This window comes from Emydura macquarii, unplaced genomic scaffold (assembly GCF_026122565.2).
Source record: "Emydura macquarii macquarii isolate MOO-44397 ecotype Brisbane River unplaced genomic scaffold, CSIRO-AGI_Emac_v2 contig_1644, whole genome shotgun sequence".
In the NCBI taxonomy this organism is placed as follows: Eukaryota; Metazoa; Chordata; order Testudines; family Chelidae; genus Emydura; species Emydura macquarii.
The window spans coordinates 9,363,553-9,391,045 of NW_027131781.1; the positions used below are offsets into that span (position 1 = coordinate 9,363,553).

Consider the following 27,493-nt stretch of genomic DNA (forward strand, 5'->3'; position numbering starts at 1 on the left):
CATGATTCAAAGCATAACACAGAGTTGCAGCTAAAGACTTTTAGAGTGAGGAGAGGGCTGTGATTAAGACTTTTAGTGGTAAATGGAGTGGAAGTCAACTACCAAAGAAAATCAGCAACATCCCTGTGGCCCAGTCTTAAGCACTGACATTCTTCATGTGGTGAAGTAGTAATTCAGCTCAAAATATCTGAGGCGCTTTGGACAGAGAATATCCTTCACAGGTGCTGACAAAAGGAGCTGCAAATTAACAGCCCTATCTTGCTTCCACTGGAAGTCACTGGAAAAATTTTCAGAGATTTAAATGAGGGAGGCTCTAAAACACCTTGTGCCAGATCCTTGGCTCAGATTCCATTGGACTTAGAGATGTCCTTACAGGGCAGCAGGGAATTTCTGCCACATGGCTGGGTGTGGACAGGGCCATGTTCCAGTGACTTCTGGCTGATGGAATGGTCCCTAGAGAACTTTGGCAGCCTGTTTAAATCTGAACAGCCCCATAGCTGCTCTAACTCGCATTTAGAGCCATGTTGTGCCTCTCCCACTTCAGCTGCAAGTTCCTTAATTCTGTCATTGGAAAATGTATAATATAGATTAGATAATTATGGTATATACAGGCACACTGGTCATTAAAAATTCAACACTTTCCAACAGGCACCGCCCGGTTAGCACAGACATCTTTTTCTGTGTCCAAAGGGGAAAATGTGATCATTTCAAAGGGGTGTGGTAGAAGCTTTTAAAATGGCTAACACCACGTAATGCTCAATCATTTTCCAAATAGAGTAAAAACAAAAATGGATTTGAAGGAAAACAATTGCACTTTGCGCTGCTTCAGGCCATCTAAACCACTCATCATGGCGGGTAACATAAAAGAGAAATTGGGGTTGCTAGGAGTTCTAGATTCTACTTGAAAACAATAAAATAAATATGATTTCATTCCACCTAGCACTAGTTAAAAGGTAAATATGCCCTGAGGTACTTCTAAAACAAACAAGATGATGTGGCAAAATGGAACAGATTATAATAGGCTTCAGAAGCACGAAGTTTAAGCTAATTTTCTTTGCTTAGTAATGATTATTATATCTTTTTCACGCTGCAACACACTCCTATATATGACTCCCATAGGCAAAATCAGTTTGGCAAGTTTAGTAAACCAGTGTAAATAAGCAGAGATGCACATTAAAACTCTGACTCCACATTAAAGCCAAATCAACACCCTTTACTAATAGAGATGTTCAAAAAAGACAAAACACCTCAAAGCAAAGCCTCTGTGTTTGTGCTGCTATTTCATGTCAAGGCAATTACAGTGATGCTATTAGGAAAGATCAGGGAGGGAGCAGTGTTGTCATATAGGAAGAAGAGAAAACAAACCTTTAAGCAATCATGTAGAGCATGCAGAACATCTTAAAGCTGGTGAAGGAACAAAGCTTAGTACTGTCAGGGTATTGATCTGTTCCAGAAGGTGCAGAGTTCTGTACCACTGTGATTGCCTTCCCTGCTGGGTTTAGAGAGGTCTGAAAGAATACAGTATTGATCTGGCCCAGTTCCTGAGAAGTAGCTTACTGATAAACACTGACTGGAGGCCATCAGCCCTGAAAGCAAACTGTTGCAAAACGGCACAGCTCAAACCACACAGCTCATACGGGTTATAAACATTCAGCTGGCATAGCGTTCACTCCAGAGCAGCTCTTTTTGTCGTAGAAAGGCAGTTTAGCCTAGTGGACAAGGAAAGTTGGGTTCTATTCCCAGATCTGTCACTGATCCGCTGAAAGCTTTTTTTTGGGGGGTAAGGACAATATTTCATGATATGTTTGTGCCGTGTCTAGCACAAATGTGCTCCAGTCTCAGTAGAGGCTTTTAGAGGCTGCCATAAAACAAATCACAATAAAGTTCTGTATTTAACAATACATGTATTGGAAATGTTTCCCTTCCATTTCTTATTCTGCACTTGAGGGCAATGCGGAGAATGATGAATGTATCTGGATTTTAGTGAACACTAAAAAATATACTCACACCTTTTATTCTATTCAACATCTGTTGAATCTAAGAATTACATGGGCCTAAACAGATCAAACAATGGGTTATTGACGAGAAAGCACCTCTGCTCTTGCTCAACCCCAAGGTCCATGTTCTCCTGCAAAAGTCAAGTTAATATCAGTGGGTTTTATGAGTACAGAACAAGGAAAATTATGCCTGTAAGTACATTCAAAAGAAAACTGAAGTCCCCTAATGAGATGTTCTTTCTCCCAGTTGTGCCATGTTCAAGTGCAGTTGCAAGCTGCAGACACAGGAAAAGACAGTAGGTGGGAGATTTTAAGACAGTAGGTGGGAGATTTTAAGCAAAGCCTCAAAACTGAGGAGGCCAGTTTTTCATGTTCAAACTGGAAAACATCACAAATGTGTGCGTATGGAAATGCAGAACCTAGTGCGATTTTTAGCCATCAGCTAGAACAGTTAGTCCTATAAAGTACTATAAAATGGAAGTAATGCTATCAGAACTGGGGGTTCAGCTCCATCAAGACTTTAACGGATGCAAAGAAAAGAACTCTTAAGCAGAGTTCAGAGATTTCGCTCACACAATATTACTCCGCTCACTGCTTAGAGTGAGAAGAGGAAATCTTCACAAAACAGCAGAGAATGAGGAGGAAAGTACTTGGCAAAAAAGGAACATGGAAGAGATATTGGGCCAAATTCTCTTCTCAGTTACATGCCAAAGGAATTTGGCAGAGTATCCACCTTCAGGTCTAAGATCTCTCCCCCACAAGTGCTAGACACATGTCTGTATTTATCATGATTGGAATACCCCCTGCCAAAAGGGGATGATTAAAGGTCATTTAAAGCATCGTTTCTCAATGGAACAACCCCTCTGCAGGGCACACATACTTTGTTCAGAGCTGGTATGAAGAATACAATTTAACCGTCCAACCTGAGGCATCTCATAAGAGAACCTGACCTCTGAGTACCGACCAAGATTTCTTTTTAACGTCTTATTTCCTTGCCAAAGTTTTGACCTTATATGGCTGCTAGACTGTTCTTTGGAAATACACTTTGCATAATGAAAGACGATGCCAAAACAGTATTCCCAATGACAATCATGTCCTCCCAAGGAAAGGTCAGAGACTACTGTGAAGAGTAAAAGAATCAGTGTAATGATGACTTAAGTATACATCTGGGCTGGGGATAAGAATGAGAGCATCCTTCTGGATTACCACGATATACACGCGTTAGTAAGTACACAATATCATAGAACGTCCATGCACAGCAACTCTGGTAAACACTCTGGTAACAGACTGCATTTGTTATGTTCACAGCATACAAACAGAGAAGTTAAATTAAAAACATCAAATACTCTTGCTGGAAGATTGCAACTACTTCTATTCTTATACAATAATGCAGAATGATACATAACCAGAGAGAGAGAGAGAGAGAGAGAGAAAGCAGGCTGCTCCCTAAGCCCAAGACACAACTCACCCCACCTTTTTCTAGGCTGGTTCTTTCCACACAGCCTCTGATTGCATATTTCCCTACAGAGCCTTCTAGCCTTCAAGCAAGAGAAGACCAGGAACCCTGATCCCCTTTCCCCCGCACATACACTTAAAGTAATAGCTCACAATTCCAACACAGTCCTCAATGCACTCAGTGTTTACATTGTGGAGAGAGTCTGGTGAAGAACATGTATTGCTTTTAAGGGACAGACGGGACAAAAATGAGGGAAAACCTCACATTCCTCCCCCCCTCTGTGTATTGCACACAGAACACTGAGAACAGTTTCTCTTTTATGTTATCCTAAAATAATATCATTATAAAATTTCTGAAATCTCATCAAATGGCAACCAAATACTTAAGTGATGATTTTTGTTGTTTGTTCCACATTTGTTTCAAATTTCCAGGAAGTTAAGGATAGATTCTCCACTATGCACCTCAATCTGATTTTAATGCCTTAAAATTGAAGATTTTCATAGATTCATAAATGCCCAGGCCAGAAGGAACCATTATGATCATCCATCCAGACCTCCCGTATTGCATGGACCATAGAATTTCACCTATCGATTCCTGACTGTGTCTTAGAATATCTCTAGACCTTCATCTTGGGAACCATGACTTCCTTCTTTATATCAATGCACAAAGCTGAAGACCACCACCCATTTAACTGAGAACCACCATAGTTCTGGTGTGTAATTTGTGAGCTTGAGCCTACAGCATCCCCCCAGCATGATAAAATATGCTACATATTTCTGCTAAGCAGCCCATTGATCTTTCACTGTATGTCTCATGAAAACAGCAGACACGCATTGATTGATTGATTTCTGTAACTTTCATATTTGAGAAAAAATATAAACATTTACCAGATCCTAACACACTCTTTTTCTCCCTGAACTCAACATTGTTTTTAAATAAAGAGTCACTGAAGCAGCAGACCTTCTGGGTTATCCAGGTCATTTCCCTCTATCAAGCAAGATTTTCCCATACACTCTGACCCTCTCAAGGATTTTATCTAGCCTATTTTCTGAACACCTCTAATGATGGTGACTCAGCTTCCTCACTAGACAGCTTATTCTACTGCCTATCTCTAATTGCTCTTATGGTTAAGGAGGGTTTTTTTTTTCCTCCTTGTGTTCAATGTGAATGTTTCCATTTTTATTTTTAGATCATTCCTCTCCCTTAAGCCCTCCTGAGGAAACACAGTCCTTTCCCACCCACCTACTAATACTTCTCAAGCATGTGCACACTGTTGTCATATCCCTTTAATTTATCAAGGATGAGTGAGTAAACTGTATTCAGTTAAGGGTCCAATGAAAATAATAGCAGCAGAAATATTTCCACCCTAGTGGAACCTGCAGGGGTGCTCCTTTGAAGATGTTTCTGCATGGAAAGAGGAGTGGACCTATCTTACTCCTCAACCTTTGCACTCTGAAGACTCAGAATGGGAAAGGGAGTCGAATGTCAGAGGAGAGTAGATAAAAGACCACTGACTAATGAACTCAGCTCTCAAGAACTCTGTTCTAAATGGGCTGGGGCCAAGTTGGTGAGCCTTTGGGGTAATCAGGGACCAGTCAGAGTCTCCAGTTGCCCCTAGACTATGATTGTCTTCTCATTTTTCCTGCTCTAGAATCCACATAGAGGAGTCTGCAGAGCAGCTGAGGGTTTGGGAGAAAATCAGCTAGGCATGGTTTTCTCCTTAAGCTCTCTGTGTGTTGAATTGGTCAGCCATTAGTAACTCAAATATCCATGGCACACATGGCTAAGAGAATTGATTAACAGCAGGCTGGACAGCAGCAGACAAGCGGGTTGGCTGACTACCTTACCGCGATCGTTGTTTCATCACGTCAGGTCCTTTCTCTTTTCAATTGTAACAGTCTCTAGTTTTTTATACCATATTGTCAAACAGGCAGGGATCCAGAAAAGGCCCATGAAAACCAGGGATGGGCCAACTCATTCAGCCTCATGATGAAAATATGTGAGCAGAGTTTGAAAATTTAATTTGAATGCCCACATTACTGGGTACATTTCTACTTTGGAGAATTCACGGAGGACAAAGAGATACAGGAAAAAATAATCTGGTGGAGGCAAGAAAAAGGTGAAAATGAAGCCAAGAGGCAGAGAGAAAAATAAAGGCCAGCTGTGGAAAAAGAAAGAGTAGAGAAAAACACTAGGGAAAACAAAAGTATCATACTGTATATGGGTATTTAGAGTAGCCACTTGCGCAAGCTTTATCATGAGTTGTTTCTTCTAATCCTAAATTAGGTGCCAGTTCAGGAAGGTGCTTAAGTATACGCCTAACTTAATATATGAGTAGTGCCCCTGAAGTCGATTAATGAAGCTCATATTAAATACCTTGCTGAACTGGGACCACATAGCCCAAATGTTCCTTCAGCTGGAAATCCCCCAGATAGAAACCCAGATGTAAATTACAGGGTAATGAAGGAGGTCTTATTGAGCTGGAAGGTTCATAAAGACAAACTAGCTTTGTAATCACCCCAAAAGTCAGAGAGATTTGCAAAACCTGAAGACACAGAGCAGGACATCCTCTTGTTCTTAATTTTTTTTAAAAAAGGTGGAGGGGTATCAACTTTATACTAGTGAAGAGTGAATGCTCTACTGCTCATGTAATCGACAGAGGAAAGTGTGCAAATACTATTCTCTTATCACCATACAGAAATGCTAACAGACTTGCTTTTTTTCTTCTTTAAAAATAGGAAACATTTTCTTAGTCTTCACAGTCTAAGAAAAAAATCAGGAACAAATATTTAAAGCCCCTAAAGGGAAGTTGTGTGTGTGTGTGTGCGTGCAAAAGCATCTGCATGGTCACTAAAGGAGATGAGGGCAGAGTTGTAACAGAGTTACTGAAGTGAACAACCTTGATCTGACCAAAAGGAGTCATTTACTTTCAGGTACTCCCCAAAGGTTTTATTCCTTTTGACTGCTAGGCCAGGAATGTCAGCTGTGTTGAGATGGGGCACCCTGGAAAGTGCAGAGCCTGAAAGCCAACAAACAGGTTCCGCATGACTGCTGTTAGGTTTAGGAGACTCCACAGAGACCTGAACTTTTTGACCAGATAGGTGTGAACCAAAGAGGGGACTGAGTCATTTCCTTTCAAAGTTTTCTTTGCTTTACGAAGGCTTTAAGATTTTCTTTCCTCCCCAATAGCTCAAATGGCTACAAACCTTCAAAGAGGAAACCTACACACCTGAAAAGGGAGGAAATTAAACACAAAACAGAAGTGCTTTCTCTTTGCAAATAAATCACAACAGGGAAAGATCCCACAGGGGAATTCATTATTATTATAAAGAGGCAGTAGGTGGCTAGGCAGCAGGGGAGCCAGGGACCACATGAAGTTTCTTTTCATTGGCTTTCCTAACTGTAGAGCTCCTTAATCCTTCTCTCTCTGTGTACCATAAACATTTAAACAACATAAAGGGGGGCAGGAGGAGGAAAAGAAATTTAAAAAACCAATAACTTGGTTACTCTGCAGTTAAAGTTTAAAATATGTGTCAATAACTTAAGTATAAACATAAACCCTATAATATAGTATTGTACAATCACTTTTCATTGAAAGTTACTCACAGACACATCTCATTGACTCAGCAATGTATTAGTGTTTTCACACGCTTTGAATGGATTTGCCATACAAAAATCCCACATATTTTCCACACCGGGGGGGGGCTGTTCCAGTCCCTCCTAGATGCAGTGGAAAGTCTCATAAAGTCTTTAAAAGGCATTTGAGGGCCTATTATGCCGAATTTGGTTATATTTCCTGCAGATTTTCAGTGTCCTTACTCATTTTCAAAGGCTAATCAATTTCTGTCAAGCAATTTGTCTTTCTGTATGCTTACACGAACTAAGAAAAATCTAGCATTACTTCTCTCTCTCTCTCTCTGTATATAGATACAGATATATATAAAACAACAAAGTGTGTTGAGATCCCAGGCTCAGCCTTATGCACAGTCAATATTCAAGGCTCCAGGAGAAATTCTTACCTCAGTGTAGGATGTGTATAAATAATAATTCCAATTTACCGTAGCATCTCTTCCTCAGAATGTTCTGTTTTAAGGAACCTGATCCTGCAAGATGCTCAGCTCCTAAAGGTTCCATAGACTTAAATGGGATTTGAAGACACTCCTCCCTCACAAAGATGCTTCAGCATTTTGCAGAAATGACCTCTTGAACTTGCTCAATCCCATTTCAGAATTCTTGCTGGCTGGGCTTTTCTATTAGCAAATTTGTATAAAGCTGATTGTGAGGAAGTATGGTCTTGTATTTATTCATTGAACTTAGAATCTGGATCAGGGGTCAATTCTCAGCTCTGGCACAGAATTCCTGTGCAACCTTGGGCAAGTCACTTAACCTCCCTGTGCATCAGTTTCCTACTTATAAAATGAAGCTAATACTGCTTCTTTTCTGCCATTTGTCTGCCTTGTCTATTTAGACTGTAAGATCTTTAAGGCAGAGCCTGACTCTTAGTCTGCATTTTTACATCACCTACCACAATGGGGGCTTCCAGACGCTACCAGAATGCAAATAATAAATAATAGCAATTGCTCTGACAGCTTAATAAATGCAATAGTGTTATGGTCCTGCCACAGATGCCTGTAGCTCAGCTCCGAGAGGAGCTGTTTCATTCTGGGTAAAAATATATGTGGGATGGGAGGGATGAGAAGAGGAAGAGATTCCAATTATCAGACAGTAGGAGCAAAGTCAATCAAGAAAGGGCATTCTCTGCCCCTTTCCCAAAACAGCAGAGGTAGCAGTGCTTCTAGTTTTCCGAGGCAACATGTGATGCAAACCAACAGTTCAGCTTTCTACATTACTAATAAAAGGTTCAGGCTTCAAGCTATTTTTTTAATTTAGATCTGTTGTTTGGTAATTGGAATAAACATTCAAATTTGAGCATCAAATTTCTCATTAGTTTCACATCAATACCTGTGCTGAAACTATGGATCAGTGAACCGAGTTTCTCACTGCCCAAGTGAATTCATTAATCATTCTCTCCTAAGATAGGTGTATAAGCAGACAGCTGTTCTAAGCAGCTGTCTTCTGGTAAAACTCCTAACATACCTATTGTTAAAAAAAACCAAACTTTTCAGCCGTCTGCTGTTGTCTTAACTGGAAGATCTACCGGTATTGACAGGTCTGGTAAGAAGGAACTGAATCTCCACTCAACAATGCATTCCAATTTGTAAATGGTCACTTTATGGTTACCGATAGAAAGTTTTAAAACCATTCAGACTTAGTTACCACTTCTTATCTGGAGTATCATGAGGAAGAAGAAATACAAAACCGAGTGCTGCAAGTCCCAGACGGATGCATTCAGTGAACAAATATAACCTTAAACCGAATGCAGCTGAGCATTCCTTCCCACCCATAACCACATGGGCTTGATTTGTCACCCTGTGCCCCTGTTCTAATAATAGATATTTAGACTTATTTTCATATACCTTGATGGGCTGGGGCTACTTGGACAGATTAGAGTCCACATTAGTCTCCTATTTTCCATTACGAACTACGCAAGCACTTAGGTAATCGGAGCTTATCCTTTTTAAATATATGCAATCAGGAAATTTGAGACTGCCTTGATGGACCATATAATATTTCCTTTAGAAGTTCCCTGATATGCCCGCATCTACAAGTTCAGCCATACAGCAATGATCTCACGGGGTACCCTTTCTCTAGCAGCGTCACACACTTAGAAGTAAGATGAGACCATGGTAATCTTTCCTTGAAAAATATATAAACAAGGACTTCGGGGCTGACCCTGTCTAAACCAAGCCCACAGACAGAAAAATAATGTATCAAAATGCTTTATAATGCCATGCTAAATGGCTAAACTTTTGCCCTAGGTTAAAACTGATATTTTGTGTGTTTGAGGTGAGGTAAGTTTACTGAATATAGGTTTTCATGTTAAAAAAGTGCCCAAATTCGAACTGTTTGGCAAAACTGTAAATTTGCTCAAAATGGAAATTTGCTATATTGGTAGAGATATTTCATCACTTTTGTAAGACCAAAAAAAAAAAAAAAGGCTTTTTGCTGTGAAGGGAGTTTCCCTGTCTGAATAAAGTTTGTTAGTGGTTACAAAAATAAATAAAGTAAGAATGAAACAAATGAATCATTATGTAAAGATGTAAATCAACATTAATCTCTATGGAGATTTGGCCAAATCCTGATCCTACTGACTTCAGTGTGAAAAACTCCTGTTGACCAGAGTGGAACTGGAATTAGGCCCTTAATTTGAGAGATCTGATGTGTGTATGCCTCTGCGTGCACTTTTCTTTCATCTGAAGCTTTGGAGAATGGGAACAGTCAGAAGTAGCAGTTTCCTGAATTAGGTCAAAATTATTTTCATGGGCCTTAGCTTTAAAAACAGTCACTTGTAACTGTGTAGACAAATTTGGTGAAATAATGTACAGCAGCCACCCACAACCCCCTACCAGCTTTCAAGGGGTTGTGGGCTGACATTTTAAGCACTTTCAGGGGTTATGGGCTGACATTTTAAGCACTTTCACAGAGTATTCTAATTTTAACTAATTCCTATTAGTGATTCAAGAGCAAAATTCTCCCATCGCTTCTTATTACCAAAGGGGGTGGGGAGCACGAGACTATGGGATTAAAAAAACCAACCAAACAAACAAAAAACGGATCAAGTAGATCACTGGCCAGTGTATTTTGTTTCAATATTTCCTTGATTAAAAATAGTCCCTTTCTTCATTCCTTATGGTTCCTTAGAGTCTTTGGGAGGAAAAAAACATTTCTATGACAGGACCGTCTCTCAGCACATGAACAGAACACACATCAACAGGGATCTTCATAGTTGGGAAAACCAAACTCCATCTTAAGGACATAGGGTGAGGAGTGGGCTGCCAAGTCAGTCAGAAGTTATGACACTTTCCGAGCCCACAAAATCCTTCCAACCTCATTCCCCACAGTAATCTCCTCCCATCTGGTTTTCAGACCTAAACCCACCCCTTGCCTCCTCCATTACAATTACAATGTATCATTTGTATTACTGTCGTGTCTAAAGTCAGCCACGAAGACCAGGGCCCCATTGTTCTAGGTGCTGTACAAGCACCTGGAAAAATGCCCGAAGAGCTGATAGTCTAAGTAGATAAGACAAAGGAAATATTATTATCCCCATTTTACAGATGGGGAGCTGAGGCTTGTTGATATTGACTTGCCCAAGATCACTCAGGAAGTTTACAGAAGCACCAGGAATTGAACTGAGATTCCAACTGAAGGATTGGCCAGCACCTTAACCACAAGACCATCCTTCCTATTGGAAGCCTACCTTAAGTTCTCACTTTGCACCAGGTCCCATAAAACCTAGGCTCAGTTTTGCTTCCAACAGTGCTCTAAACTGAATGTGAATCCAAGTCTTGGACATAAAGGAAATTCCCTTATAGGGCAAAGAGTGTACCATGGTGTAAATGGCACTGCACATACATGCTTTTACTCCCATACATAAGCAACCCTGAGTGAGGTAAGAGAGGGGCTGGGGGAAGGAATTTCAATATTCTTCATTGTCAGCTTTCATGCTAATGAGCTTTACGACAAGAAAATAAGAACAAGTAAAATGGTATTTTTGAAAGGATAGAAAGTGTATCATAGCGATATACTAATCCTATAATTCCTCAGAGAAGCAAATAACCTTTTCTCTTGATATAGGCATCAGGCATTGATCTGTCACACTGTTTGTTCTAGCAGAGCTCCCAGAGGTGCATTCAGTTTTTGAAACGTTAAGGCTAGTTCATTAGCTGTCCCTAGCTCGTTTCTCTGAGAGAATCAAGATAATACTGTGGTTAGTTAATGGCTTTCTCTTGTTTCCCCTAGAGCCTGCCTGTCTGAAGCCTGAAGGCCCTAGAAGCTTTCTTTCCCCCTTCCTTTCACTATTAGTCACAGCTGGTAAGGCTCACAGAAGCCTAGACTGTTTGAAAACAGCCAGATCTCACAAACATTTGAGTGTCTCTGCTGCAAACAAACTTGGTCCATGTTGCCATGATGAGGGATTCCTGCTTCCACAGTGTTGGAATGAAGAAGGGGAGATAGAGGAATCCTGAATATTTTATTGTGAATGTCTCTTATTAAACAACAACCCCCACTCTTAACCTCCCCCCCCCACACACACACACCCCAAAAAAAAGAGAGAGAGAGAGAGAGAAAAGAGGAGAGGAGAAATCCTCTTTGACGGAACTGATGATCTACAGTATTTCCTGGAAGGTGGGGGAAACAACCAGCTGACTTTTATGTGGAGCTCATGTCTCCAGGATCGGCCATGTGTGCAGGAGATGAAAATGATGCCACTTGCCTTGCTTTGAGTTTCTATTGTTCAGCATCACGGTTTAGTAGTCGGATACTCACAAGCAGCAACCTCTCCCAAGAGCCACTCCAATAGCTGTTCCTGATGGATGTTCATCATCACTGTGCTTTGCTTTTTGTTTTCAACACAGTTTGTCCTCGCCAGTGTCATATAATTGCTGAAGCAAAACAATACAAGTATTGGAGTTCCAGCTAAGCCCCATCACTACTGTCACTAGGACAAATTCATTGCTCAGTAGGTTGGGCTTCAAAATGCATTTATTTCTTTTGTTTGGTGCATTTTTTAAAATTAATATTTGGTTCTTATGAAAATGAGATACTTACTGACCATGCTGGCTAGTGTCAGATTTTTCCAGGCAGACTCTATCCAAGTTTCCTTCAGATAGTAATTTTATTAATGTACATCAGAACTGATCTGCTATTCCAGTGCTTCCTCTCTGTCTAGGTATAGATTAGTTCTGTGCTCCATCACCACGTTACCTGAGTTTCGATGAAGCTGACAGCGTAGTAGAAGCTGCAGTGTAGTAGAAGCTGTGTCAGTCCCAGGATATTAAAGAGACAAGACGGGTGAGGTAATATCTTTTACGAGACCAACTTCTGTTGGTGAGAGAAACGAGCGTTCGAGCTGAACTGCACACCTCTATTTGTCACCTACCACCTAACACTGGAACCCATACAGGGTATCATCCAACAACTACAACCCATACTGGATGGGGACCCCAGCCTGAAAGAAATATTTCCTGAAATCCCACTTCTGGCCTTCAAACAACCCCTCAACCTCTCCACTCCCGTCATCAGAACCAAGCTCCCCACAGGCCAGGACATATCAACTGAAAGCAGCACCAGATCCCACCAGAACAACAGATGCAAAACCTGCAGACGTATCTCCACTGCTACAGTGATCAGCACGCCCCACAACATGCCTTTCAAGATCCATGCACTATACCTCATCCAGGGCACTAAATGCCCTAATAACTATATGAGTGAAACCAATCACAATGCCCTTGAAAGAACTCACACAGGAAAACGTTCTCTCACTTGTGGGTGACACACTTTTCACAGAGCTATCACTCTATATCGGACCAATCAGTCCTCATCCTCAACGGAAACCTGCGCAACACTTTCAAGAGTTGATCCTGGACCTTAAATTCACTAGTCTGCTAGACACTAAGGGTTGCCAATTTGTTAACTGCTGAAAACTGGACCCCTCTTGCCCCGCCTCTTCCTCTGAGGCCTTGCCCCCTTCCCCATCTCTTCTCCCAATGCCCCGCCCCATCCCGCCTTTTCCCCCAGGCCCTGCCCCTATTCTCTGCCTCTTCTCTCAAGGCCCCACCCCCTTCTCACTTCTCTCCCCTGCTCCCCCCATCACCTGCTACTCTCCTCCCTCCCCCTTCCTTGTCGCTCAATTCTCTCCACCTCCTTCTCCGCCTCAGCTGGACTCCCTCTGCGCCAGGGCTGGGACAGGAACTGCAGCCTGAAGCTGGAGCCTGCCTGGCTGCCCATGAGATGCAGGTAAGAGGTGGCCTCAGCTGAGCAGGGGCTGTTGCGGGTTGATGACCCAATGCCCCCCACCACCCCAGGTAGCTAGACTTCTGTGTCACTGCTAAGTCTCCTTTTCGCCCAGACTTTCCAGTCAGAAATCGGACACCTGGCAACCCTCAGCCACCCAGAGATAACCCGTAACTCTTGATGGGGCGGGGGGTACAATTTAAAGGTTCCAGGGGGCCATGACCACACCACGTCACCTCTGGCCCCTTTCCCACTCATGCTGCGCCTCCCACACCCACTCCAAGCTGGCACCACCTTGCCTCCACTCCCCTCACAGCTCCTTCCCCGCTTACTTCTCCCATCGCCTCCCTGCTGTGGGCGGGCTCTGGATACCTACTGCTGAGCAGGTAACTGCAGCTGCCTGTGAAGAAGAGACAGGACTCAGTGGCTTCCCCACAACCCCTCTGGTGGAGCTGCACTGACAGGCAGCAGGTTCCCTGCTGCGGGCACCTCCTAGCAGGGCTCAGTGGGAGCGTTAGGTGTCGGTGCCTTTCCCAGGCATTTCACCCTCAGCCATGCTCAGCTCGACTCCCACCCTGGCAGAAATCGTGGGGGACAGCATTTGACCCTGTGTGCCTTTTCCAGGCGTCGTCTCTGGGACCACCTGGAAGATACAAACTGCAAGAAGTCGCTGCAGCTCCTGCCACAAGGAGAAGGCACAGAGAAGATAAGCCAGAGGGAACTAGGAACAGAGGTTAGGGGGCAGGCTTCAGAGGAACCCTAAAAGCCAGAATCAACTTTTGTTTATTTGGGACTTTTTGTCATGGATCCTTTTGTATGAGGCTTTGTAATAAACAAGCCCCACGGATGGTATTACTAAGGCAAACGTCAAGAATTCCTGAAGTGGAGTTATTGACTTCCTGAGAAGGGAAACTGAAGTGGGGAGTATGTGTGATGCCACACTAACTCGCAGGGGTGGTACAGGGCAAGCACACCCTATGACACCTCTCTGGATGTCTGGGGGAAAACAACAGTCCAAGTTCCAGCTGAAGTCCCATGGGCCCCTCAATGTTCTTCATTTTACCCATCACCCTTAGGTGACTATCTTTCTGACCAAGGATTTCATTCACATTTTATCAGTGTCTTCCCTTAACCTTCCAGAAAGATTGCTGCTTAGTACCATTGCATTATCCCTTTAATTTATTGCAATATTAATCTGCAGAGAGAGACCTGGATATCTTCTACCATGCCTCACATGAACTTCTCATAAGCAAACGAGGGAAATATTGCCTAGATTAACCTATTATAAGGTGGGTATACAACTGGTTGGAAAACCTCACTCAGAGAGTAATTATCCATAGTTCAGCTAAGCTGGAAGTGCATATCATGGGGGTTCTGCAGGGATCTGTCTTGAGTCCAGTTCTATTTGATATCTTCAAAAATGATTTGGATCATGGCATAGAGAGTACACTTAAAGTTTGTGGATGATACCAGATTGGAAGGAGTTGCAAGCACTTTCGAGGCTAGGATTAGAATTCAGAATGATCTTGACAAACTGGAGAATAGTCTGAAATAAATAGGATGAAATTCAATAAGAACAAATGCAAAGTACTACACTTAGGAAGGAATAATCAATTCACAAATACAAAATGGGAAATGATTGCTTGGCAAGGAGTATTGCAGAAAAGGATCTGGTGGTGATAGTGGATCACAAACTAAATATGAGTCAACGATGTAAAACCGTTGCAAAAAAAACAAAAAACAAACCCCCCAAAAGAAAACATTACTCTGGATTTATTAGCAGGAGTGTTGTAAGCACAAGACACAAGAAGTGATTTTTCCACTCTACTCAGCACTGATAAGGCCTCAACTGGAGTACCACACTTCAGAAAAGATGTGGACAAATTGGAGAAAGTGCAGAGGAGAGCAACAAAAATGATGAAAGGTCTAGAAAACATGACCTACAAGGAAAGATTGAAAAAATTGGGTTTGTTTAGTCTGGAGAAGAGAAGACTGAGGGGGACATAATAATAGTCTTCAAGTACGTAAGGTTGTTATAAAGTGGAGGGTGATAAACTGTTTTCCTTATCCACTGAGGACAGGACAAAAATAATGAGCTTAAATTGCAACAAGAGCAATTTAGATTAGACATTAGGAAAAACTTCCTAACCATAAGGGCAGGTAAGTACTGTGACAGATTACCTTGGGAGGCTGTGGAATCTCCATCACTGGAGGTTTTTAAGAACAGGTTAGACACACTTGTCAGGCATGGTCTAGATAATACTTAGTTCTTCCTCTGTGCGGAGGACTGGATTAGATGACCTATCAAAGACTGTTCCTGACCTATATATCTATGAATCATGACCTCTAAACCAGCATTTACATCACAGCCCATGCTATTGTTATCTTTTGAAGATATTGTGTCCCTGTGATACTAAAATGCATAATTAATTTTCTCTAATGGAAAATGAATAATCAGGGACCAGAATCCATTGGAAAAGTGCTATGTAACCAGGAAATAAACAACCCCATTATCTCCATCTGTAGCATCAAATACATTTGATTTTTTGTCATTAATTTATAACTGTATTGGATATTTCCCCCCAACCCCCCCCCCCTTTTTTTTTTTTTTTTTTTTTTGCACAACTTGCTAAATCAAGTCTCTGAGCACTGAAACTGATGTAAATAAGGGAGAAAATGCTGTCAGGTAATCTGTGTGCCTTGTAGAATAAAAAACAAAACATTTTTTTATTTGCTTCAGGGGACATATAACCTAATGTGGCATTTTTCCTACAGAGTCTGAGATCAAGATGTTCTTAGAAGATCTGAATTCATGACAAAATTGAGAGAGAGAGAAGTTCAGAACATTCAAGCCACTCAGCAGTTCATTATCAGATTTGATCTCCTTTTGTGTTTTAATAAACATCTCCAAAAAGTGAGCTGCTGCTTCTTCGGAACAAGGCCTTCTAGCTGAACACTAGTTTATGACTTCTTCCAATAAAGTCATAATTGATTAAGACAGAGGATTTTTTTTTTCCTCAAAGCAAGGCATTTCTCCCCAGTGCTTCTCAAAGAATCACAAAAAAGCAACATGTATACCAGTAACACTTCTGATCATCCCACATGACCAAGCGGCTGCAATTTAGAACTGTAATTTGGAACATATAAACATTAGTCTTGCAGCTTATTTGTAAATTAAAGAGTCTTGATGTTGTTTCCTGTGCTTATATCACAATCTGTTGTTGGCCTCTTTTCAGTTTCACATCTACACTTTGGATACTAGCAGGGGGTGTTAGAGAAAGATACTTACAGAAGCAACATGATCAAATTTCACTTTTACATTTTGAGGAACTACGATAAAGAAATATGCATTTTTATCTGATGAGGGTGCCCCGAAAACCATTACACTGTCTGGAAGAGGAATTAATATTGGCAAATTCTTTTGTTTAAACTCTTTATAGACACACAATAGCCTGCATATTATTTTATTTTATTTTATTTTGAAATGGCAGATAGCAATGACCAGTTCAACACAACGACAGGAAATTATCATTTTAGTCATTTATGACAGAGGATCTGTTGCAATTGTATTCAAGTGCTTTGCTAATCTTTTCTGCATTATTAAAGCCAGGATTCACTGAGGCACTTAAACACATGCCTAACTTTAAGCATATCAGCAGTCCTACTGCTGTTGTGCTTAAAGTTAGGCACGTACTTAAGTATTACAGCCTAGGTGCACAAGTGTATTAAGGACCGAATATAAAGTGTTAAGTGTGGAAGGTTAGTTGAAGATTCCTTTTATGTGGTCTTGTATAATGTGTTTACAATTTGCTTTTGGGGTGGAGATGCTGCTGGGTTGTACGCAAACTTGTAAAATAAAATTTGTAGTGTCTGTAAGAACTTCATTTCACATATGACCTTTTACAGTAATTGGATCTGAATTATAATCAGTCACCTGAGTCCTGAAATAGATAAAATAGTTTTTTAATGTTAAAAAGTTTTAGCCCTTCGTTGATTATCTAGCAGTGCTTACAGTCCTGTGAAAATAAGATAAATGAGAAATTTGGTCTCTAATTAGACTTCACTAGATTTACAGCTTTTAATTTATACGCCAATGCAACTCAGGCCGGCACTAACACAGATAGAGATGGAGCCACAGTTTTCAATTGATTTAACAATTTAATTGCAGCATTAACATCCATTAACATTTAACTAACCTTTTAAACTAACCTCAGGCACAACCTTAAAGACTAAATGAAGTAAAATTGCATATAAAAAGGTACTAACGTACAGCTGTAAGAAGCCAGAGTGAATCTTTAGGGAGATTTAGCATCACTTCCCCACATCAGCAGGAGGGAGTCTGTTTTCCTTCTTGAAAAATTCAGTAGTAAAGCATGCTCTAATTTATAGGAAAAGGAAATAGACACATTTGATGGTTATTAACTCTCATTTATATCTTCTCGTCTATACGTGATGCCTAAAGGATGCAATATCCCTTAGACTGGTCAAGCACCAAAAATCAATTTATTACACAGAAAAACAATATTACTGGATTAACTGATAAAATCACATAGAGGAATATAAAATGAGGTTTGCTATGAAATGGAAACAACATATTCTAGAGACAATAAGCAAATATGGCACATTTATATGGGTACAAATCTAGAGCAACTGCACTGAAGCTAATGGAGTTACTCCAAATTTACACTGTGTAACTGAGGGATAAAGTCATGAAGAACAATGAAGCATAAACACACTGAGTGCCTGATTTATATAAGTGTTGTGCACCCTAACCCTCCAGACGAGGACAATAGCAGGTGCTCAGTATTCAGAAGTCAGATACTTCGATCAAGACCCTCAGCTCGTGTGGATCATTGTCCTTTCATTGCTGTGGGAATTTACACCAGCTAAGGATCTGGACACATATTAATATGTGTTTTGTGCATAAAGGCCATAAATGTGGACCAGAGCACTTAGCATTGTGCACTCGCTTAGTCTTATAGTTTAGGATTTGGTCAAAATTTACTGTTTTGGGGTTTTTTTTTTGACAAGGATGATGAGGAAGACTTCACAGAGCCATGCAAAATTTAATATATACGTTCTCATCCTGTAGGGACTCTGATTGAATTTATTTAAAATTAATTCTTTTCAATCGCTTTATAATTCATAGTGTAGATTAGGCAATTTTGGTCTTCTTGTGGCAATAGGATATAAGTATTCATTGGAAATGATGGTCTAGCATGTGAAAACCTTACTCATGTTGGTGAGCACATGCTCACGTGAGCCATGCTACTGAAGTCAGTGGATTTACTAGTGTAAGCTCTCACCAGTGTAAGCGTTTCACAATCTAGCTGTACACTTGCGCATGTGGTGCCACTACTTTACCGTATTTAAAGTTTATACAATAACACCTGAGTGTCATCAGATCAGGAGGATGATAATTTGCAAAGCATCATTAGGACTTTGTGTTTTATGACTCTAATGATGACTGTTGGACACAGTCAGTATTATGTCTTGATGTGATACCATTATGTCAGATGGTGTTAATGGTCCAAGGATTAAGGGCTTTCTAACAGCACACATTGACATCATACACTTTTATGATTCCAGTGGAGATATTAGTCATGCCAGCGAGTGTTCTACGCTACACCCTGACTAGATACACCTTAAATATATTAGGTCTATGATCAGAATATTAAAAGCTTCATCATTGTATGCATTGTCACAATATATTGTGTCTCTGTACAGTTCTTCACACTTTCAGGCATCTCCGCTTCTATTCGTGTTTCAGCACTTAGAGGGTATATTGAGGGAAAGCCAGACCCCTTTGATGGATGCAAACTATGCTGGTTCTCCATTCCTTCTCAAAGTCACATGGCAAGGTTTGTACTGGACATAAAGAGCTGACCTATTTGGTGATATTTGATTTTCACTAAAACTTCTATTTAAGATTCCTTATTAACTACTAATAGTCTACTACGGCTATTGCTGTATTTCATAACAACACCATAAAGTTAACAGACTGTTTATACCGGCAACTTCTCATCCACAAGTCACATAATTACAGCTACTCATAAGTATATTCTAATACAGTGCTTCCCAACCTTTTTGGCTCGAGGGCCACAAATACAATTTTTACAACCTGAAGGGCCACCAATCTCTGCCAGCAGCTGCTGTCCCACCCCTCCTTCCTGCAGCCAGAGGGAAGGAGTTCAGCAAGGAGGATCTCCTGTCTGCCTGGCCGCAGCAGGGAAACTGTGCGCTCCACCTGGGTCCCTTGGCAGTGGTTCCCTTCTGCAGCCAGGGGGACAAGAGATCAGTGCTCTCCTCCACCCAGCACCTAGGGACCCAGGTGGAGCGCTTTGCCATGCTCCCTGCTAGTGCCAAGGGGAGGGGAGCTCTGATCTCCTGTCCCCTTGGCTGCAGCAAGGAGCCTGCACTGGCCACACACTCTGCCTGGGTACTTAGGCAGTGGCTCCCTTCTGCAGCCAGTGGGAGGGGCGCCGCGGTCCACTCTGAAAAAACACATGGGCCACTTTTGGCCCACGGGCCACAGGTTGGGAACCATTGTTCTGGTATCATCTTTTTAGCTCCCAAGGCAACTAACATTACCAAACAAACAGAGGACTCAAACAGATTTTTCATTTTAAAGATGAATACCCACTACAATCAAACACCAAAGGTAAATCCTAGGACCCAGACTTTTAAAGGTAGTTAGCCATTTCTCCACTCAGCATTGCAAGTATAACTGACTTAGAAGCCTAAGTCTCATTTTCAAAAGTGACTTGTTTAGGCACTTAAATACCTTGAAAAATCTGGGCCTAAGTGTATTTGGAGAACTCCCAAAATACCATATGCAAATACAATCTATCATACAAGGAGAATTTTGCTGTGGATTGTTAACAGTGAAGGATTAATTCCCCATAGAGCTGCATCAATAGCTGCTAAATATAACCACATATACTATGGCTGGTTTCCTATTCTACTGAAAAAGGAATCTTTTCAAATGTAGGTGCACTGCATATAGCCACGGATCAGTGTTCACAGCCAGGATAGTTTCCCAGGATATCAATACCTTTTGTGATTGGTGCTGTACCTTCTGGAACCACACACATTCATAGGAGGTCAAGCCTGGGGTTAAGCAAGTATTTCTATGTGTTAAGGAACTTAGTGAATCCTATGAATCACAGTGGAACTCAAAGTTACACTGATTCGGATAAAGGTGTTTTTTCCAAAAGGAAAACTCCATACCCTGTGAGTTAATGGACTTGCTCTTTGTTGCACCTCCATCAATAGCTGGTGGTAGAAATATCTACCTGGTGTAACAGTCAAATCAATCTACTGCATTTTTAACTCCTGAAATTTCGGTAAAAGCTAGTAAAGACAACACATCATTGATGTGTATAACAATGTGAACATCCCATCTTTCCATGGTCCAGTATGTGCAGAAGGTCACAGCCCATCTCCTCAATCAAATCATACAACCTCCTCCTTGGAATCCATGAATCATATAAAGTGTGACCAGGATCCACTAACTCCCCATTCATAGATTCCAAGGCCAGAAGATACCATTGTGATCATCTAGTCCTGCCTCCTGTATAACTCAGGGCACAGAGTGTCCCCAAAATAATTCCTAGCACATCTCTTTTAGAGAAACATCCAATCTTGATTTAAAATTTGTGAGTGACGGAGAATCCACCAGACCTTGGTAAATTGTTCCAATGGTTAATTACTCTCACTTAAAAAAATTGTGCCTTATTTCCAGTCTGAATTTGTCTAGCTTCAACTTCCAGCTGTTGGATCATGTTATACCTTTCTCTGCTAGACTGAAGAGCCCATTATTAAATATTAGTTCCCCATGTAGATACTTATAGACTAGTCAAGTCACCACTTATCTTTCTCTTTGTTAAGCAAAATAGATTGAGTTTTTTGAGTCTATCATTATATGGCATGTTTTCTAATCTTTTATTCATTTTTGTGGCTCTTCTCTGAATCTTCTCCGATTTATCAACATTCTAGGCATCAGATCTGGACTCAATATTCCAGCAGCAATAAAATCAGTGTCAAATATAGAAGTAAAATAACCTCTCTACTACTACTACTTGAGATTCCCCTGTTTAAGCATCCCAGGATCGAATTAGCTTTTTTGCCTACAGCATCACACTGGGAGTTATGTTCAGCTGATTATCCATAATAACCTCCAAATCTTTTTCAAAGTCACTGCTTCCCAGATTCCTAGATTTCATGATCTAGTTCCAAGTTGCCTTCCTTATTTTGTTTTGTTTGGTTTATAAACCATCATTGGTCTTGCTCCAGCATGGAGTTTGTCTGTCTGTCTCGTCTCCTAGCTAACTCCTCTGCTAATCCAGCCCTAGTCACTTCTCAGACATTTTATACCACCTTCTCTCTCTGGCCGGAGAGTCTCTACTACAGCTTCTGCCATCTAAAAGAAGATTCCCATCTCTCTCTCCTCTTGGACTCTCCATATCTCATTTAAAATCTGAATTCAGAACTTCCCCCTTGCGAACACCTCACAGTTATTCTTTCCTTCTGTTTTGTGGATATAATTTGCACAAAGGAGCTATGCAAGACATTTGTATCGTGCTGAGATCTGTTGTAGAGCGGTCAGAAATATCAATGGCCATCTTTCAAGTCATTTATAAATGTTTCAGGCATCAGCAGATGATTGAAATCCATAAAGCAGGTCAGTGAAATGCAAACTTTTATTCAACCTCACATAGAGGAAGGCCATAGAAGAAACCCCCGCACTTGAGAGGCAATGCCCTACAGAAAGATCAACGTGAGCATATAGAAATGAAAACATCAAAAATTACGCTTGGGATCAAAGTGATCTTACAGATTTTTGTTTTTAATTAAGCAATTGCATGTCACATTATTTACTTCAGATCCTGCTCTGCATTAGAGCCGCTTTGCACTATTCTGCTGGAACAAAGCTGCCCTGAAGTCAGTATCTCTTGCTTCAGGTGGACTCTTCAGGAGGGGGAAAGTTGCTGCATCCCTCCCATTGTGTCTGAGGATGGCTCAGAAGGCATGGTCATTGGATGGATTGACGGGATTGTTGCTGCACAGCGGCAACCCTCAACTGCTGTAACGACCTCAGTCATAGAGACCGTTGCCAGGCAGCACAAGTGAGAACAACCCTCAGGTTCCCATTGCAGCTCCCATCATTCTGGCCTAGGACTGGAGGTATTCCTAGTTGGCCTGTGTGAAAGCCCAATATACACATGGGAGCAGCTGTTCTTTCCTGATTTTATGGGGAGACGCCTGCCCACAGAGGCTATGGGTGCTTAAATTTTAAATTTACAGAGCACTAATATGTCAGTAAATACCCCAGACATATATGGTGCCTGATTATCCTAATTACCACAGAGTGAGTCACTGAATCAACAGCAGAGATAGCAAAGGCCTATTACCTCATCCATCCTCTCTGCCCAAACAGAACAGCCTCTACAATATATTATTTAATGCTTTGCCCAGGCTGCTTTTAAACATCCCAGATGATTGGACTTCCCAGTCTATCTCCAGAGATCTAGTATCCTGGGATAAACGTGGTGTTTACCCCACTTTTACAGTCTAATCCATGCTCATTTTAGGTCTCTATATAAGAGTTTAGGTTACACGGTAATTGCTTTTGGAATCTACTAAATATAATTACACAGTAATTTGCAGGAGCCTGTAATTACTATGTAGTTACATGTAACCTACCCTATAAAGTTACCAGGTAATTTAAGGAGTAATTGCATGACATTGATGCTCTGTGAAATTAAAGTGTTAATATTTTTATGACTAAATAATAAATTTTAGCCTGTTGGGGGGAGGGGAGGTTGTCTTGGCAAATTGGTTATAAACATTCCCCACTGAAAATAGCATTTAAAGCCTCACCTCCATACTTATTCTTTTCTTTTAAAGGGAATCACGTTTAATATTTAAGTGCAACTGTAAGAGATTCTACAAGGATAGGTTTTATTACAAGAGAGCTCTCCACCCACTACTATGAACTTATGTAAAGATTACTGAAAGGTTCAGTCCCTGTTTGGACTGATTTTCTGCACCTTTAGCATGCACAATGCAGAAGCCAGGCACATATTTATAGTGGACCTCCATTTAAATGAATAGCTGGAAATATTGGTCCTGATCCTGGACGTTGGCCACTCTGAGCGTGGGGAGTCTGTTGTGGGGGGCGGGGTATGCAAAGGTGGCTTTGCATAAACTTTGTACCACCCAGATTCATGAGATGGCCAGGAACTTGTGCAGTGCGGAGCAAAATTACAGTAGCCCTAGCAGCTGCTCTAACTTACCAGCTAGCTGTGTTGCAACAGATGCCTAGGGAGACAGCCAGCAGCAATGAACGCCAAACATACCTCCTCCATTCTCTGCAGCTCGCCACCCAACTCCAAAATAGAATATTCACACTTTTGATTAGAGTTGGGAGGAGAAAGGGTAATTCCATGTTGCAGAGGATTTCGATGCATGCGCACAGAGTTTGTGTGGGCAGCTAGAAGCGTGGCAAACTTATGGCAATTCGCACTGAAAAGCTTTGTAAAATGGACGGCAAGAGCTACCTTTGTCCTATGGAAACCCTGAAAAATGTTGTACACCCTCAAAATTTCCCATTCATGTCCATTCATTTTCTTCAGACCATACTGCAGTCCTTAATGGGCCTTGGTAGAAGACTCACCCTCGCTGAGAGACACAGAGCTGCAGCACTTCCACCTCAGTTTCTCCACACCAATCTTTGGCCTACTCCTGCTGTAGAGGTGCTTGGCCCTCCCAGCCAAGCCACTTTAAAGCATCCAACCTCTTCCAGGGTAACAGAGTCCTGTAGTCAAAATCCAAACTAACATCACAGCACAAGAGTCTTTGGATTCGCTGGACTCAGCCTTACAGCAATTACAGCAATGGCCTATCTCACTATCTAACCACCAGCTTTTGACCTACAATTAACCCAACCGTCAGGGTCAGGTCGAACCTCTGAACAAGGGCCAGCTTCTTGCTTCACATAGAAGCAGCCTGGGCACTCTTCTCCCCACCTAGCACTCAACTGCTGGGCTTTCCTCCTTTTAAGTCCTGCAGTACTGAGGCGGGACTAACTGAAAAGGGTTGATTGGCTGAAGGCCTCCTGACCCTTAAAGAGCCGGATCACCCTGTTACAGGCCTCAACCCCTCAAGATGCGAAACTCCCACCAATTTCTCAATTCCTGACGTTCTAATAGGAGCTGCTTCAGCAGGCGTCAGTGGTGATCAGCACCACCAAGGATCCGATCCTTGATCTGCTGTACCTCGGTCACTTTTACAGCTGGTCGATGTTTTTGAACATTCACATTTTCTTGATGAAAGATAGGATCACATTTTTCATGAACATTTCCTCAGCAAATTCATCCCGTTTGTCAGCCAGCGCTTGTCACATTTTGTATCTTACTCTTCTTCACACCTGTTTTTACCTTACATAAATCACAATCACAGCAGTAGTGGAAAGCAATAAGGATTTTGGCTTCATATGCTGATCATAAGAAGGGGCTGACAACCAGTAGTACCAGTCAAAGGATGGTCTTGTGGTTAAGTACTAGTCCACGTGTCAGGAAATGTCCGTTCTGCCATTGCCTTCCTCTGGGGCAGGTCACTCAATCTCTCTCTCTGCCTTAGTTCCCCAGGTGCAAGAAGGGGCAATAACAACTCTTTTCTCTCTGTCTTTTCTATTTAGATGGTAAGCTCTTTGAGGCGGGGCTTGTTACTCTGTGCTTGTTCAGTGCTTCACATAATGGACCTGGATCTCAGTGGGAGCCACTAGATGCTACCACATTACAAATAATTAATCATAATAATCAAAACTCAGATATAGATTAAAGATGTATGCTGTAATATACATTTTATTTTATAATCAGTGGATCTTAGAAAACTACAACCTCATTTCCAGTCACTGAGAATTTTCCAAACAAACAAACAAACGAACGAACCAAAAAAAAAAAAAAAAAAAAAAAAAAAAGAAAGATCTTGACAGGAAATGTGAAGCTAATTAGCTTTGTATCCTCAACCTGGAGCTTTAAAAAGTTCCCAGAAAGAATTCCATTTTTTCCTAGAAAAGATGTGCAAATATGATGTGTCTGCAAATCCAATTAAAGTTGATAAATAATTCAGTTCAGGTAACTCAATATTCAAATTGAAAGCAGGCATCCAATTTGAGAGGGAAGAAAGCATTAAAAAACCATTGTGAACACAGTGTGTTATACTGATACTTTGCCACATGAGCTGGACTTTAAATGAAATGTACTATTTTTAGTCAGATGGTAAATTGCTCTAAACTATAATATTTAATAAATAATATTATGGAACAGTAATAGTAATACAAATATTTAAATATTTATGACATTCAAGACAATGGCAGAAGGACTGGGTCCTGAATGTGTAAAATATTATCCCGTATACTATTATTACTAGAGACTCAGGATGCACAGAGTCCAGCCCAAAGCACTACATGCAGATATAGCTCTATTCTGCTATATCTTAGATGTAGGCCTTAATGGTGCAAGGCGCTCCATGTGGGCAGCCCTCTGGGCTTGCATTGCCGGATGGCGGGGTCTGTCGATCATGCTGGCACTTTGAGGACTGATGGGGCCCAGCATGACTGTGACAAGGCCTCAGCTCCTTCAAGGACAGGCATGCCCTGAAACTGATCATGTGACTAGGCTGAGCGCAAAGCCTGCTGGGGAGAAGAGTCAGGAAATAAAAGACAGGCCGTGCTATTCATTCTGAGAGATCTGAGGGTGAGTAGGAAGTCTCTCCCCTGGACAACCTGAAGGGGAACATCTGTGGCTGTTTTGAAGCGCTGTCCAATGGTCAGAAGTGAAGCACTACTCACAGAATGGGAGGGGCATACTCAAGAATGGGAGGGGCATTTCCTGTGCAAGTAATGGAATTTAATTGGTCTATTAATAAACCAGACCTCAGAAGGGGATTTTTGTGTGTGCAGGGGGGAACTCTGGTTGGGTGGCCCGTGATTATGCCAGAGACATTGAAGGAGGATGATGAGGGAACTGAGGCACAGACAGACATCTGACAAACCAACCAAAAGCAGACTGACTCATGGTGAGGCTGGTTCTAGAAAGCCTGAGTCCAATGGACAGATTATAAAATAAATTTTACATGTGGCTTTATGTAGACCTGTCAGAGAAATTTGGGCCCTAGTACATCATATATATCTATGGCTCCACCCCCTCTCTTTCATTTTATTTACCCAGAAGTTATAGATGCCGTGGAGCCTGGAACAATTGTCTCCCCCTCTGCCTCAAGCACAAAAAGAGTACTTGAGCACTTAACTTGCACATGTACTCATTGCAGCTACATCTGCAAGTTGACTAATTGTGAGCTAATGCACCTAATTATTTGTATGTGCAATTGTGGCTATTGGGCATACAAAATAGGCATGCAATTACACACCAACTTGTTTAAAAAACTGGGCCAAAGTCTACTACTCTGCTTCTTTATGAAAGCTTTGGTGTATATTTTTTTCATCCAGGTGATCTCAACTAGCAAGCAATTATTATTCATCTCTCAAAGAAAATGGGAGCACAAGCAGATAATATGGCTGTGTGAGTTTATTATTTTTAAAAAATCAATTCAGATATATAGAGACATATTAGCTGCAGCTTTCCAGCTCCTGGTAAGTTGCTAACGAGGCCCACAGTGCCGCAAAACCTGCTGTAGCTAGTAAAGATTCATGGCAAAGTGACTGTGGTGGAAACCGAATGAGTACATGATCTGTGAGCTGGTATTTAGTACGGTTCACTAACTATTCTTCATTACTTTTAGAGTTGAGCTGGTGTGCATTTTCTGCTGGGATGCCTAATGGCAAGTTGTCCTGACCAAAGAGAGTAAAAATACAATACAATAAAACAGCACTCTCTTGAATTTACTTTATTTTGTTTCTATTTCAGTGGGGCCTTTGTATAATTTTTAAAAAGTTAGTTTTAGTCAATAGTTATTAAGAAAACATGTGGATAACATAGCGGAACAATGCAATTACACCATGCATTATGCCGTACAGATTGTTTATTCAATTTTCCCCGCAGAAAGAAACAGAAACAACTCTCTAGGCAAATCCTTAAAACATCTAGGAGTGTCTCAAGCCAAAGAGGGACTTGTATTTTGTGTGTGGAAATATGCTCAATTATCCTAGTGTCACTGC

The 27,493-nt window shown here is 41.3% G+C and overlaps 1 long non-coding RNA gene across 1 annotated transcript in view; it reads right to left on the minus strand.

Annotated features, from left to right (window-relative positions):
• Positions 1–17,301: 17,301 nt before the first annotated feature.
• Positions 17,302–27,493, minus strand: part of LOC137158318 (uncharacterized) — a 117,241-nt gene continuing 107,049 nt past the window's right edge. The window contains exon 4 of the long non-coding RNA XR_010921366.1: positions 17,302–17,689. This is a non-coding gene — a long non-coding RNA (uncharacterized lncRNA). The remainder of the gene's footprint in view (positions 17,690–27,493) is intronic.